The sequence below is a fragment of the Astyanax mexicanus genome, chromosome 8 (assembly GCF_023375975.1).
Source record: "Astyanax mexicanus isolate ESR-SI-001 chromosome 8, AstMex3_surface, whole genome shotgun sequence".
NCBI classification, from domain to species: domain Eukaryota; kingdom Metazoa; phylum Chordata; class Actinopteri; order Characiformes; family Acestrorhamphidae; genus Astyanax; species Astyanax mexicanus.
This window is the reverse complement of record NC_064415.1, coordinates 6,119,336-6,131,526: the sequence shown is the minus strand read 5'-3', so window position 1 is coordinate 6,131,526 and position 12,191 is coordinate 6,119,336.

Below are 12,191 nucleotides of genomic sequence, written 5' to 3'. Positions count from 1 at the left end.
AATGAATAAAGAGAATTAGTGAATTAGAGAACATGCAAGTTGTACTTATCCCGTTGTTACGATAGCAAAGACACACTGAAAATAAAGCTTTTTTGTAAATGTGCATAAGGACAGAAGTGGTAAAACTACCTTAAAATGAATGGTTTACACGGGTATTTTATATTTTTTCACAAACCTAATTTTTTGTATCATCTGTGATTGTTATTTCTAGACACTAAATGAGGATGTAAATATAAAGTGCTTTATTCCTAGTTAATATTATAATGTGCTCTTTAATCAGTATATGGGATCTGACTTTTATTATGATTTTTTTTTCTTTCAGTATCGCTCCCATAATTAATTAAAATAATTATTGAGTTAAAGAATCATGCCTTTTGCGCATGTTGAGACACACAATGTGTACTTTTCCTGTTGTTACGATAGCAAAGACACACTGACACACCCTAAATCAAGCTGCATTGTGCACAGTTGACAACCTGCATATGGATCGCTAAAATATGGCCTAAAGTGTTTAGTGACATATATAATGATTCTTTGCATATGTGCATCAGGGCAGAAGTGATAAAACTACCCTAAGACATGGTTTACACTGATATTTCCTTTTTTTTTACAAAACTAAATGTTTATATCGCCTGTGATTGTTATTTCTAGACAATAAATGTTAATGATGGGCTGATGTAAATATAAAGTGATTTGTTTCTAGATAACTTTTAAATCAGCTTTTTAATCAGTATATGGGATCTGACTTTTATCATGAAATATGTTTTCTTTCAGTACCACTCCTGTAATGAATTAAGAGAATTAGTGAATTAGAGAACATGCAAGGTGTACTTATCCCGTTGTTACGATAGCAAAGACACACTGAAAATAAAGCTTTTTTGTAAATGTGCATAAGGACAGAAGTGATAAAACTACCTTAAAACGAATGGTTTACACGGGTATTTTATATTTTTTCACAAATCTAATTTTTTGTATCATCTGTGATTGTTATTTCTAGACACTAAATGATGATGTAAATATAAAGTGCTTTATTCCTAGTTAATATTATAATGAGCTCTTTAATCAGTATATGGGATCTGACTTTTATTATGAATTCATAATAAATAATTCATGAATTTTTCATTCAGTATCGCTCCCATAATTAATTAATAGAATTAGTGAATTAGAGAATCATGCCTTTTGCGCATATTGAGACATGCAAGGTGTACTTTTCCTGTTGTTACGATAGCAAAGACACACTGACACTCCCTAAATCAAGCTGCACGGTGCACGGTTAACAGCTTGCATATAGATCACTAAAATAGGGCCCAAAGTGTTTCAGTGACATATATAATGATTTTTTTGTAAATGTTCATCAGGACAGAAGTGATAAAAAACTACCTTAAGACACATGGTTTACACGGGTATTTACTATTATCTACTATCCTAAATGTCTGTATCATCTGTGATTGTTATTTTTAGACAATAAATATTAATGCTGATGTAAATAGAAAGTGATTTATTGCTTGATAAAATTATAATGAGCTCTTTAATTAGTATATGGGATCTGACTTTTATTATGAAATTAGTTTTCTTTTAGTACCAAAGGGTTTATATATCTGATGAGCAGAAAAAAAACATTGTATATTTAAATGGGTTACAAACATGCACAGGAAAATGCATAGCATTATGGCCACTTCCTTATTTATACACTCATTATTCATTATTATTCATACTTATTATATAGGACATTATGTAGGTGTATAATAATTACAGACTGTAGTCCTATATCTGTTTCTCTACCTACCTTATTAATATTATCCCTCCTATGAAAAAAAATATAATATATAAGTTAATAAGTGTAGAAAAAAGGAAGTGGTCATAATATTATGCATGATTGGTGTATAATCCAACTATTTGCATTATATATAATAAAGATGCTTCCATATTTGAATACAGTATATGCATCATAGTGTTCTCATTTCTTCATCTAACCCCGCCCCTTTAAGCTTCTTCCAGCTTAGAATACACCAGAGTATCCTACCCAGAAAGACTTTAAGAGATTTTGGAGTGACATCACTGTGACACATTTTTTAATAAATGAATTATTTAGTAATATATATATTTTTTATTATGTATGTGTACAAATAGTACAAATTTATAAAAATAAAAAAACTCTTACATGACTGAAGAACATATATCATGACTTACGGTGGCCGAGAAAGCCCAACGCAGTGCAAATTGAAAAGCGCTGCAAAAGCACAAAACACATCCATCAAAATTACAACACAGGCGCTGCAAATAGAAAAACGCGCAGCAAATAGAAAAACGCGCTGCAAATAGAAAAACGCGCTGCAAATAGAACCACAACACAACGGAAGTGAGTCACAACACAACGGAATTTTCCCGGGGGACCTTAAAAGATACTGTACCAGCTAAGCTGCGTCTTCAGTAACGTCTCGGACTTCACTATGTGTACAAAGGACAATAAGTGGCAAACAAGGCGTTTTGTGAAGCAGAACTTTTAATAATATGCACACAACCGTGGTAATCACAGGTAATAAACATAACTTACTTTTCAGAAGCTTGTTTGCCACTTACTGTCCTTTCTTTGTATACAGCTGGTACAGCATCTTTTAAGGTCCCCCGGGAAAATTCCGTTGTGTTGTGACTCACTTCCGTTGTGTTGTGGTTCTATTTGCAGCGCGTTTTTCTATTTGCAGCGCGTTTTTCTTTTTGCAGCGCGTTTTTCTATTTGCTGCGCCTGTGTTGTAATTTTGATGGATGTGTTTTGTGCTTTTGCAGCGCTTTTCAATTTGCACTGCGCTGGGCTTTCTCGGCCACCGTAATGACTTACTATGAGTAAAATCTTTACTTTTTGTAGGAAAGTCTTTATTGATTATATTTCATTTCATTTAGTGAGGTGTAGTTCATAGATGCCCACTAGATGGCGCCAGAGCCCCACAGTTAATTGTTATTTTCTAAGCGTTAGGCTGTGACCGAAATGGCTCCCTACTCCCTTATTAGTGTTGCGCTATTTAGGGAGACACTATGTAGTTCACTAAGTAGTGGTAAAACAGGAGTGAATTCGGACACTAACTCATCGTTATCATGCGCCAGCACCAGTCGCATAAACGCACACAGGTGAGAGAGGGGCTGAGCTGTGTTTAAAACTCCACAAACACACTGAACTGAGCTCTGAATTAAAGATAGTGAAGCTGTGAGCTGATCATGAAGTTATTTCTCTGCTTGTTATATTTACGCTGTTTAAAATATAATCCTCACATTATTGAACTACATGAAGGAAACCTGAATTTAACAGCGTACAGCGGCTCGCACTGTTGCCAGATTGGGTGGTTTCATGCCAAATGTGGAGTTGTGTCTGAAATTGTCTGGAGGAAACGCTGTGATTTGACAGGTGAACAAAACTACTATGTTTGTTATTATATGTGAGTAAGTTATTTCTTTCTTTCATTGCTTGCAAGGTTATTTTTATGTACTGTTTTTACTTTTTTGGTTCGTGTGGCCTATGATACAAGGCATAAAACACATAATACAAACATGCAGATAAACTCATTTAAATATCGTTTTTTGTAATCAGTGATATTAAAGATATTTATGGTATTTTAATTAATATCATGTTGGAATAAACCCTGTAATATTGTTGATATGACGAACATCAGCTGTTTGGGTGGTTTTCTCAGTATTTTGGCGGATTTGAAACAAGTTTTACCCAGTGAATTGGTTTTATCTGAATCCCACTGTAACAATCTGGCAACCCTGCTGGCTCGATGTCCGCTCCGTTTCTTCGGCTCTGTTGCTTAGCAGCGAGACGCGCAATGCATGTCGGGACACATTCAGCTCGATTAGTAAGCAGTGATTGTCACTCCCCGATCTGTACCCCCTGCCCGATTTGTGCCGCGCATGCGCACTGCACACTGAGCAGGGGGCGCAGATCGGGCAGCCACGGCTGTCAACAGTGTCACTCCCCGATCTGTACCCCCTGCCCGATTTGTGCCGCATGCGCACGCATGCGCACTGCAAACTGAGCGAGATGAGCAGGGGCACAGATCGGGTAGGTAATGCCAAGGTGTACTTCCGCCCACACTGTCGCAAACAGCTCGTACACTGGTGTCAAAATTAAGGATTTTAAGTTTTACAGAGCTGTGCAGAGTACATTTTCGTTAAATTCAGCATTCACGCCATCCTCCAACGAAGGAATGGGCAAGGAAAGTGTGTGTGTGTGTGTGTGTGTGTTGAGAGAGATATGGGTTCGCTCTCATGCTTTTTCTGAGAGTAAAATAAACTGATATTTTGATGAATGTGTTGTACCTGTTATTTATAATAATTTGCTGTGTATTTTAAGAATAAAAAGAATTTTTTTTTTTTTAATACATAAATTCTTGTCTTACACACCCGTTAATACTAAATTGACACAGTGTAAAATGCAGTTTATATATCAACTGCAAGGACAAAGAACATTATTAATAATTATGAATTAATCATTAATAATAATTATGAATTATTTTGTGGTTGATGTTTGTATTTTGTTTGTAATTTATCTTGCACTCTATCTAGATTACAGAAAGATAACCTAATAAAATGTGAAGTAATTTACAGACTTGGTATATGTAACAAAAAATAAATAAAAACACCGCAGGCTCACACATTTTAACAGATTATTTTCGATTTTTAATTATTTTAAACACCTATCTGTCTATCTAGAATTCAGAAAACGGAAGTTAAGCTTGATCAGCGATCTCACAGCGCCGACAACTGTTGACAGTGTCACTCCCCGATCTGTACCCCCTGCCCGATCGGCGCAGATCGGGCAGCCACGGCTGTCAACAGTTGTCGGCGCTGTTTACTATAAATCATGATGCATTATGGGAGTTTTTAGTGCCCTCAAAATCACGCTCAAATTCCCCCTTACGATTCGGACACTCAAAGAAAAATGGCTGACATACTCAATAGTGCCCTAACTAGTAAATAGTGAGCCATTTCCGTCACAGCCTTAGTTTGTGTTTTGTCCCTTGTGAGCTCCTGTAGTTCCCTCGTGCAGTCTACGGAGCTGGAAGCAGCTGCACTGTGTTTGGTGGCAAATTCTCTGTAGATTCACGATTTGTGTGCGTCAGTTTGACCAAAGTAAGTTTCTTGGTAAATATAACTCTTTAATGAGTCATATTTTGGTAGTTAGTTCATATATTTACGCTAAGTTAGATATCTTATATCTCTATATATCTTATTTCTCTCTATGCTAAATGCTAGTAGTAATTAGCAGAGTGAACTGCAGGAGCTGAATTCAGTGATATTGTGTGTAGGTTAATTCTGTGTCGATATTTGCGCTGTTTAACTACTTAAGCACTTAGTTAACCTATTATTGTGTGTTTATTGGTAGAGTAAGTGCTTTGCGTGATTAGTTTGCACTAACTTTAAGCAATATAAGAAATGTGAGTCTCAGCTACTGTTTATATGTGTTAGGCAGACACATTATACACATCGTCATTTATTTTCTCTTCTCTGTTCACAGCCACACATACACTCCACACATATACCACACACACACCTCTGATCACAACATCCATTCTATCCTGTACTAAGCTAATGTCCCAGTGCTGTGTACTCAACACTTAATTGGCTATTAAAGATCTGTTGGATGAACATCTCTCTGAGCCCTGCTCTCTTACCGGAGCCTCCTGTTCCTTCATAGTCTGGATGACTTCACTATAAATTTCACATAGAATTTCTTGTATTGTCTTCATACTTAACTGAGGTAAAGCTAAAGCTATCAACCCTGGTAAGTACAGTTTATGGATTTGAAAAACATAAACAGGCCAAGTCATCTATCTAAGACTATTTTTCAATATAAAAAAATGTAGCTCTATGGAGGACAAAAAATAACATAAGTAAATAAATAAAAGCGCACATACCTTTATTTTGGTCTGTTTCTGCATTTATTTATTTATAAAAATATATTTATTTATTCCCTTATTTTTATTTATTTATTTAAACATTTCCTGATGTATTTTTACTACATTTTAAATAATAAGGAATAAAGTAGTAAATAAAAATAATAATAAAAAAATAAATAAAAGAGACACAAATTTTAAATCAACAATTAATTTAAAAACATTAATAGCAAAAGCAAAGTAAAATGATACATTATAAAATACATTAAAATAAATTAAATGAAAAAAAAAAATACAAAAAAAAAAAACTTATTTAAAACAGGCTTTCGTTTAGAAACTAAAAGTTTAAAATGATTCAGTGATCCCAGCAAACTGAGCTTTAACGTTTCCTGTAGTGAATTCCAGCTCGCTGGTGCTGCTCTGTAGCTAAAAGCAGATTTTCTCAGTTCAGTAAAAACTCTTGGTACCTGACAGGTGATCCAGCCACTGGAGCGAGTCTGATAATTACTGTTATTAAATGAGGTCAAAAAAGCGACATAAGCTGGCAAATGTTGAAATAAATAAATAAATGCAGAAATATATAAATAAATAAATGTAGAAATACATCAATCAATAAATAAATAAATAAAACGTATTAAGTAATTTATTTATTTAGCTACACAATTATTTATTCGTGTGCTTATTTATGTGTATGTATGTTTATTTATTTATTTATTTATTTGTATGCGCATTTATTTATTTATACTTATGTCATTTTTTTTGTCCTCCATACAGCTCGACCACGTCATTTCCGTCCCCACGCGTGAGGTGGGTCACAGTGGAGGTCTGCAGCCGGATCCTATTGCAAAGTCCAGTTTTCAGTGAAACAGTGCAACAACCTAGCGCAAAATCCCAAATTATATTATCAACATTAACATTTTAATAGCACAATATAGTCATTATAGCTTATTAAAAAATGTGTTTTGGGAGGGGGGTAGTGCACTATAGGACTCTGTGGGCGTGGCCTAAGCTTTTGTTCTTAATGGCTTTACTATTTTCCCCTTACATTACTTTTACTTTTATACATTAAGTAGTTTTGAAACCAGTACTTTTACACTTTTACTTAAAGAGTAAAAAGCTTGAGTTGATACTTCGGCTTCTACAGAAGTATTTTAAACTCTAGTATCTATACTTCTACCTACAGAGTAATAAATGGAGATACTTTTCACACCTTTGACAGGGATTAGTTTAGTGATGTTGACTAATCAAAAACCTGAATACGCCGATACTGGTCAGTACATTTTAAAACAGTGTAATTATGTTGTAGAGTGAAGAGTTAAAGTTAACATATTTATTATATTTTTATTTTTATTTCTATATATTGTGTTTCCATTGTTGTGATAATAAACCTGATTGGATCAGTTCTAGTTCTAGCATAGTCTAAGACTGCTAGGTTCAATGCTGCAAAAGAAACCAATGAGAAAACAGTTTCATCTTCAGCCATTTATCCCAGACATCTGCTCCTAGTGCTCTGAAAACCAGAACTAATAGTAATAATTAGACAAATTAGATCCTCTGTTCTGAGCTTTCAGCTTCCACTTTATTATTTATAAGATATACCCCACAACATTACAAGATTACAGGAATACAATCTGAGTACATTACAAATAAAATCAAATTAATACAGAGAACTGTGTAGAGCTAAATGATAAAATGCTCAAATAAATCAACTCAACATTCGCAATCAACGAATGTTGATTCATCAACATCAACGCAAACTATCGCACCTGCAATCATTCCGGCTATCACTCACACGATCAATGCCTCTTTAACTTCTGGTGTATTTCCGACTGCTTTCAAACAAGCACATGCGACACCACTGCTCAAAAAGCCTTCTCTCAACCCCGCCCAGGTTGACAACTACAGACCGGTCTCACTACTACCCTTTCTCTCTCCCTTGTTGGGGAGGGACAACAGACTGCATATGTGACGTAACATAGGCATAAATGTTGACACATTATTCAAACATTTAATAGTCTGTGTATAACCTTATTGTCAAGTGACACATTTTAGATAACGTTTTCATTTTCATATTTACATTTTCTCCACTCTTGTAAAAAAAAGTGCACTTTTATTTTTTTTTCTACTGAGAGCTCTTCTTAAGATGGTGTCCTTGTGTAAAATAATGTAACTTTATGTTTCATAGAGATTTTTATAAACGTCAGGACATGTGGTCTTACTGTGAACTACAAATGAACAGAAGTCACATTACAGCAGTGTTTCTCAACCCTGATCCTGCATATTCTACTGCATATTAACACTGTTCTGTATATTCTACTGCATATTAACACTGTTCTGCATATTAACACTGTTCTGCATATTCTACTGCATATTAACACTGTTCTGTATATTCTTCTGCATATTAACACTGTTCTGTATATTCTTCTGCATATTAACACTGTTCTGTATATTCTACTGCATATTAACACTGTTCTGTATATTCTTCTGCATATTAACACTGTTCTGTATATTCTTCTGCATATTAACACTGTTCTGTATATTCTTCTGCATATTAACACTGTTCTGTATATTCTACTGCATATTAACACTGTTCTGTATATTCTTCTGCATATTAACACTGTTCTGTATATTCTACTGCATATTAACACTGTTCTGTATATTCTTCTGCATATTAACACTGTTCTGTATATTCTTCTGCATATTAACACTGTTCTGTATATTCTTCTGCATATTAACACTGTTCTGTATATTCTTCTGCATATTAACACTGTTCTGTATATTCTTCTGCATATTAACACTGTTCTGTATATTCTTCTGCATATTAACCCTGATCCTGCATATTCTACTGCATATTAACACTGTTCTGTATATTCTTCTGCATATTAACACTGTTCTGTATATTCTTCTGCATATTAACACTGTTCTGTATATTCTTCTGCATATTAACACTGTTCTGTATATTCTTCTGCATATTAACACTGTTCTGTATATTCTTCTGCATATTAACACTGTTCTGTATATTCTTCTGCATATTAACACTGTTCTGTATATTCTTCTGCATATTAACACTGTTCTGCAGATATTCTTATGATTTTAGCCGATCTGATTCAGGAGTTTAGGGTTAAGCAGTTTATCAGAGCTGTGTGTGGATGAAACTGGTGAAACCGGTGAAACTGCTCACTTACAAGAAGCTGCAGTTCCTCATCCAACCACTAGTGGGAGCTGCAGCAGCAGCACAAGCCCCGCTCTCTTCACTCAGTCACAGCTACAGCCCAGCCACGGACTACAGAGCTCAGCTCAGCCAGTCTGGAGCGGTTTTTTTTTACACGTTTTTTTTAAGTTCATCTGTGTAGGAAAAGGTTTTAAAAACGGATAATACAGCTCTCTACAGTTCACCTTTCAGCCAAAGCAGCTAACAGCAGCAGTTGTCACGGAGGCACTGCTCGGATTACATTATAAACAGGTCAGTTAGCGCGCTGCTAACCTCATGATGTTTGTAACTACGGAGTTTAGTGGACACACCACGGCTGCAAGGTTAGACTGTTGAAGGCTACTGAAGACTATTAAAGGCTATTGGAGGTTATTGAAAGGGTTATTGGAGCAGAAATCAGTAAAGGCTGGTTAGATAAGTGATTCACCTCCTCGTCCTTTACTGCGGTGAAACTGCGACTAGCGCTGTCACAGTGATGTTTATTTAACGTCATTAAAACTGATTTTGTCAGGTATTGTCTTATAAATATTTACACAGAACTTATATCTCTCCTAAAAAGCGTTTATTTTGGTCAGTAACATTCATGTTTATTTACTAGCAGCGTAAATTACCAGTGTTTGCTTTGGTGTGGATGTAATTAGGGGAATCTGTACCAGCCAGGTTTGCCAGGCACCTGTGTGGCATTAATGTGGCATTTGGCCCCGCCCAAGATCGGTATCGGCGATCGCCCCATCGTGGTGAAAGACGACCGGCGATCGGAATCGGCCCCAAAAACACTGATCGGTTCAGGAGGTGTAAAAAAGGAGGTGAATTCTGGCAGTGCATCTGCGATTCTTTTGCTCTCTGCCCGTTTCTTTCGTTTAGCACAACCACTTTCATAACTCCGCTTCATTTTCACTGTGACAGCTGTCACTCTAGGTGAAAATCAAGATCAGGTGAAAATCTAGGTGGAAAACACAATTTTAGTTCAGTGATCAGGGTTAAGAAACTGCTTTAAACTACAAACATAAAGTACTGTACTAAATTCTGACTATCCACTACATCTGGCCTTGACTCCCTATCTAGCTAATTCCAAACTCAAGCTAACTCACTAACACAGCTGCAGTTTATTAATCACAGTGGGTTTAATCTGTGTGCTGATACAAGAAGTGTATTTTTAACCAGCTATCAGAAACATATCATCACAGTTTACGTGTTTAGCCTACCGTTATCTTTTTTTGAGAAAAATCTCCGTATATCCAGATCTGTTTTTAAATCAGCTGAAGCTGCTGCGTCCGATCCCGCTGCTAAATCTCACAGCAAGGGAGGGGCTTCCCCCGCTCCTCCGCGCACCGCAAAAACAGCAAGCTGATTGGCTGTTTCTACTGAGAGGCGGGACTTAATACCTGAACCGGCTCTATTTATTTATTTATTAATTTTATTTATATATATATATTTTTTATAGAGCCACGCTACGCCGGATTTCCGGCGCGGCGCCGGAACGCTATCACCCCTGCAGAGCTGCAGGTCAGTCCTCAGTGCTCATTCTGCTGGACCTCTCGGCCGCATTTGACACAGTCAACCATGACTTCCTCCTAACTATACTCTCAAACATGGGGATCGCAGACAATGTGCTGTCATGGTTCAGAGCATACCTCACTGGGCGCTAGTTCAAGGTGTTGTGGCAAGGACAGCTATCCTCAGCCCGCTCCTTATCCACTGGGGTTCCCCAAGGTTCGGTACTGGGACCCCTTCTCTTCTCCATATACACCACCTCTCTTGGTCAGGTTATCCGCTCACACGGATTTTCCTACCATTGCTTTGCTGATGACACCCAGCTATACCTGTCGTTCTCACCTGAAGATCACTCAATCTCTGCACGGATATCGCAGTGTCTCTCTCTGACATATCCTCATGGATGAGGGAGCATCACCTTCAATTAAATCTCTCAAAGACTGAACTTCTGGTCATACCAGCAAAACCATCTTTTCAACACAACTTCTCTATAAGTATCGACTCTCTCTCTCTCTCACCGACAAAGGTTGCTAGGAACCTGGGTGTTCTGGTTGATGACCAACTCTCTTTCACGCACCATGTGGCCTCAGTTGCTCGGTCCTGCCGCTTTGCGCTCTATAACATCCGAAAAATTAGACCGTTCCTGACGCAACAGGCCACCCAACTCCTGGTGCAAGCGGTCGTCATCTCACGCCTCGACTACTGCAATGCCCTGCTAACTAACCTGTGTAGTAAAACCACTCCAGATGATCCAGAACGCAGCAGCACGTCTGGTCTTCAACCAGCCAAAACGGGCACATGTCACCCCACTGCTCATTGAGCTCTATTGGCTACCAGTTGATGCTCGCATCAAATTCAAAGCTCTTACAATCGCCTACAAGGTGTTGACAGAACAGGCTCCTTCCTACCTGCACTCGCTCCTGAAGCCTTACGCTACCTCCCGGCCGCTGCACTCCTCCAATGAACGTCGCCTCGCTTTGCCAAACGTTCACACAAAGCAAACCAGACTGTTCTCATACAGAGTTCCCCAATGGTGGAACAAACTACCTTCCACTACCTGATCAGGAGAATCTCTCGCTATCTTTAATAAACTCCTGAAGACAGAGCTCTTCAAAGAGCACTTACTCTCTTAACACCTCTAACACACTAACTACTTCTAACCTCATTTCCTTCTTCTCCTCCTTCACTCCTCTATCCATTATTCCCCTTTGACCTCCTTTTATCCCTATCCAATGATGTTTTACCTTTAAACTTATTTTACATTGTACTTGACTATTGTAAGTCGCTTTGGACAAAAGCGTCTGCCAAATGTAATGTAATGTAACATAGAAGCACATATATTAGATTAATTAGTTTAAAACTGCTGTAACACAAAAACCTTATGTCTACTGTATCTTATGTTTATACTTTATCTTCATATTGTGTCAATATTTCCTGATGAAAGGGCAAATAGAAATGTAAAGTTGCTACTTTGGAGATATAATGTTTTTATGTGACAGCGATGATAAATATATTAAATTTAAGCTACAATCAACAGTGCAATATTGTAAAACTGTGTTCATAGTGTAAGTTAATGTGTGTAGTGTACAGTAAGTTAA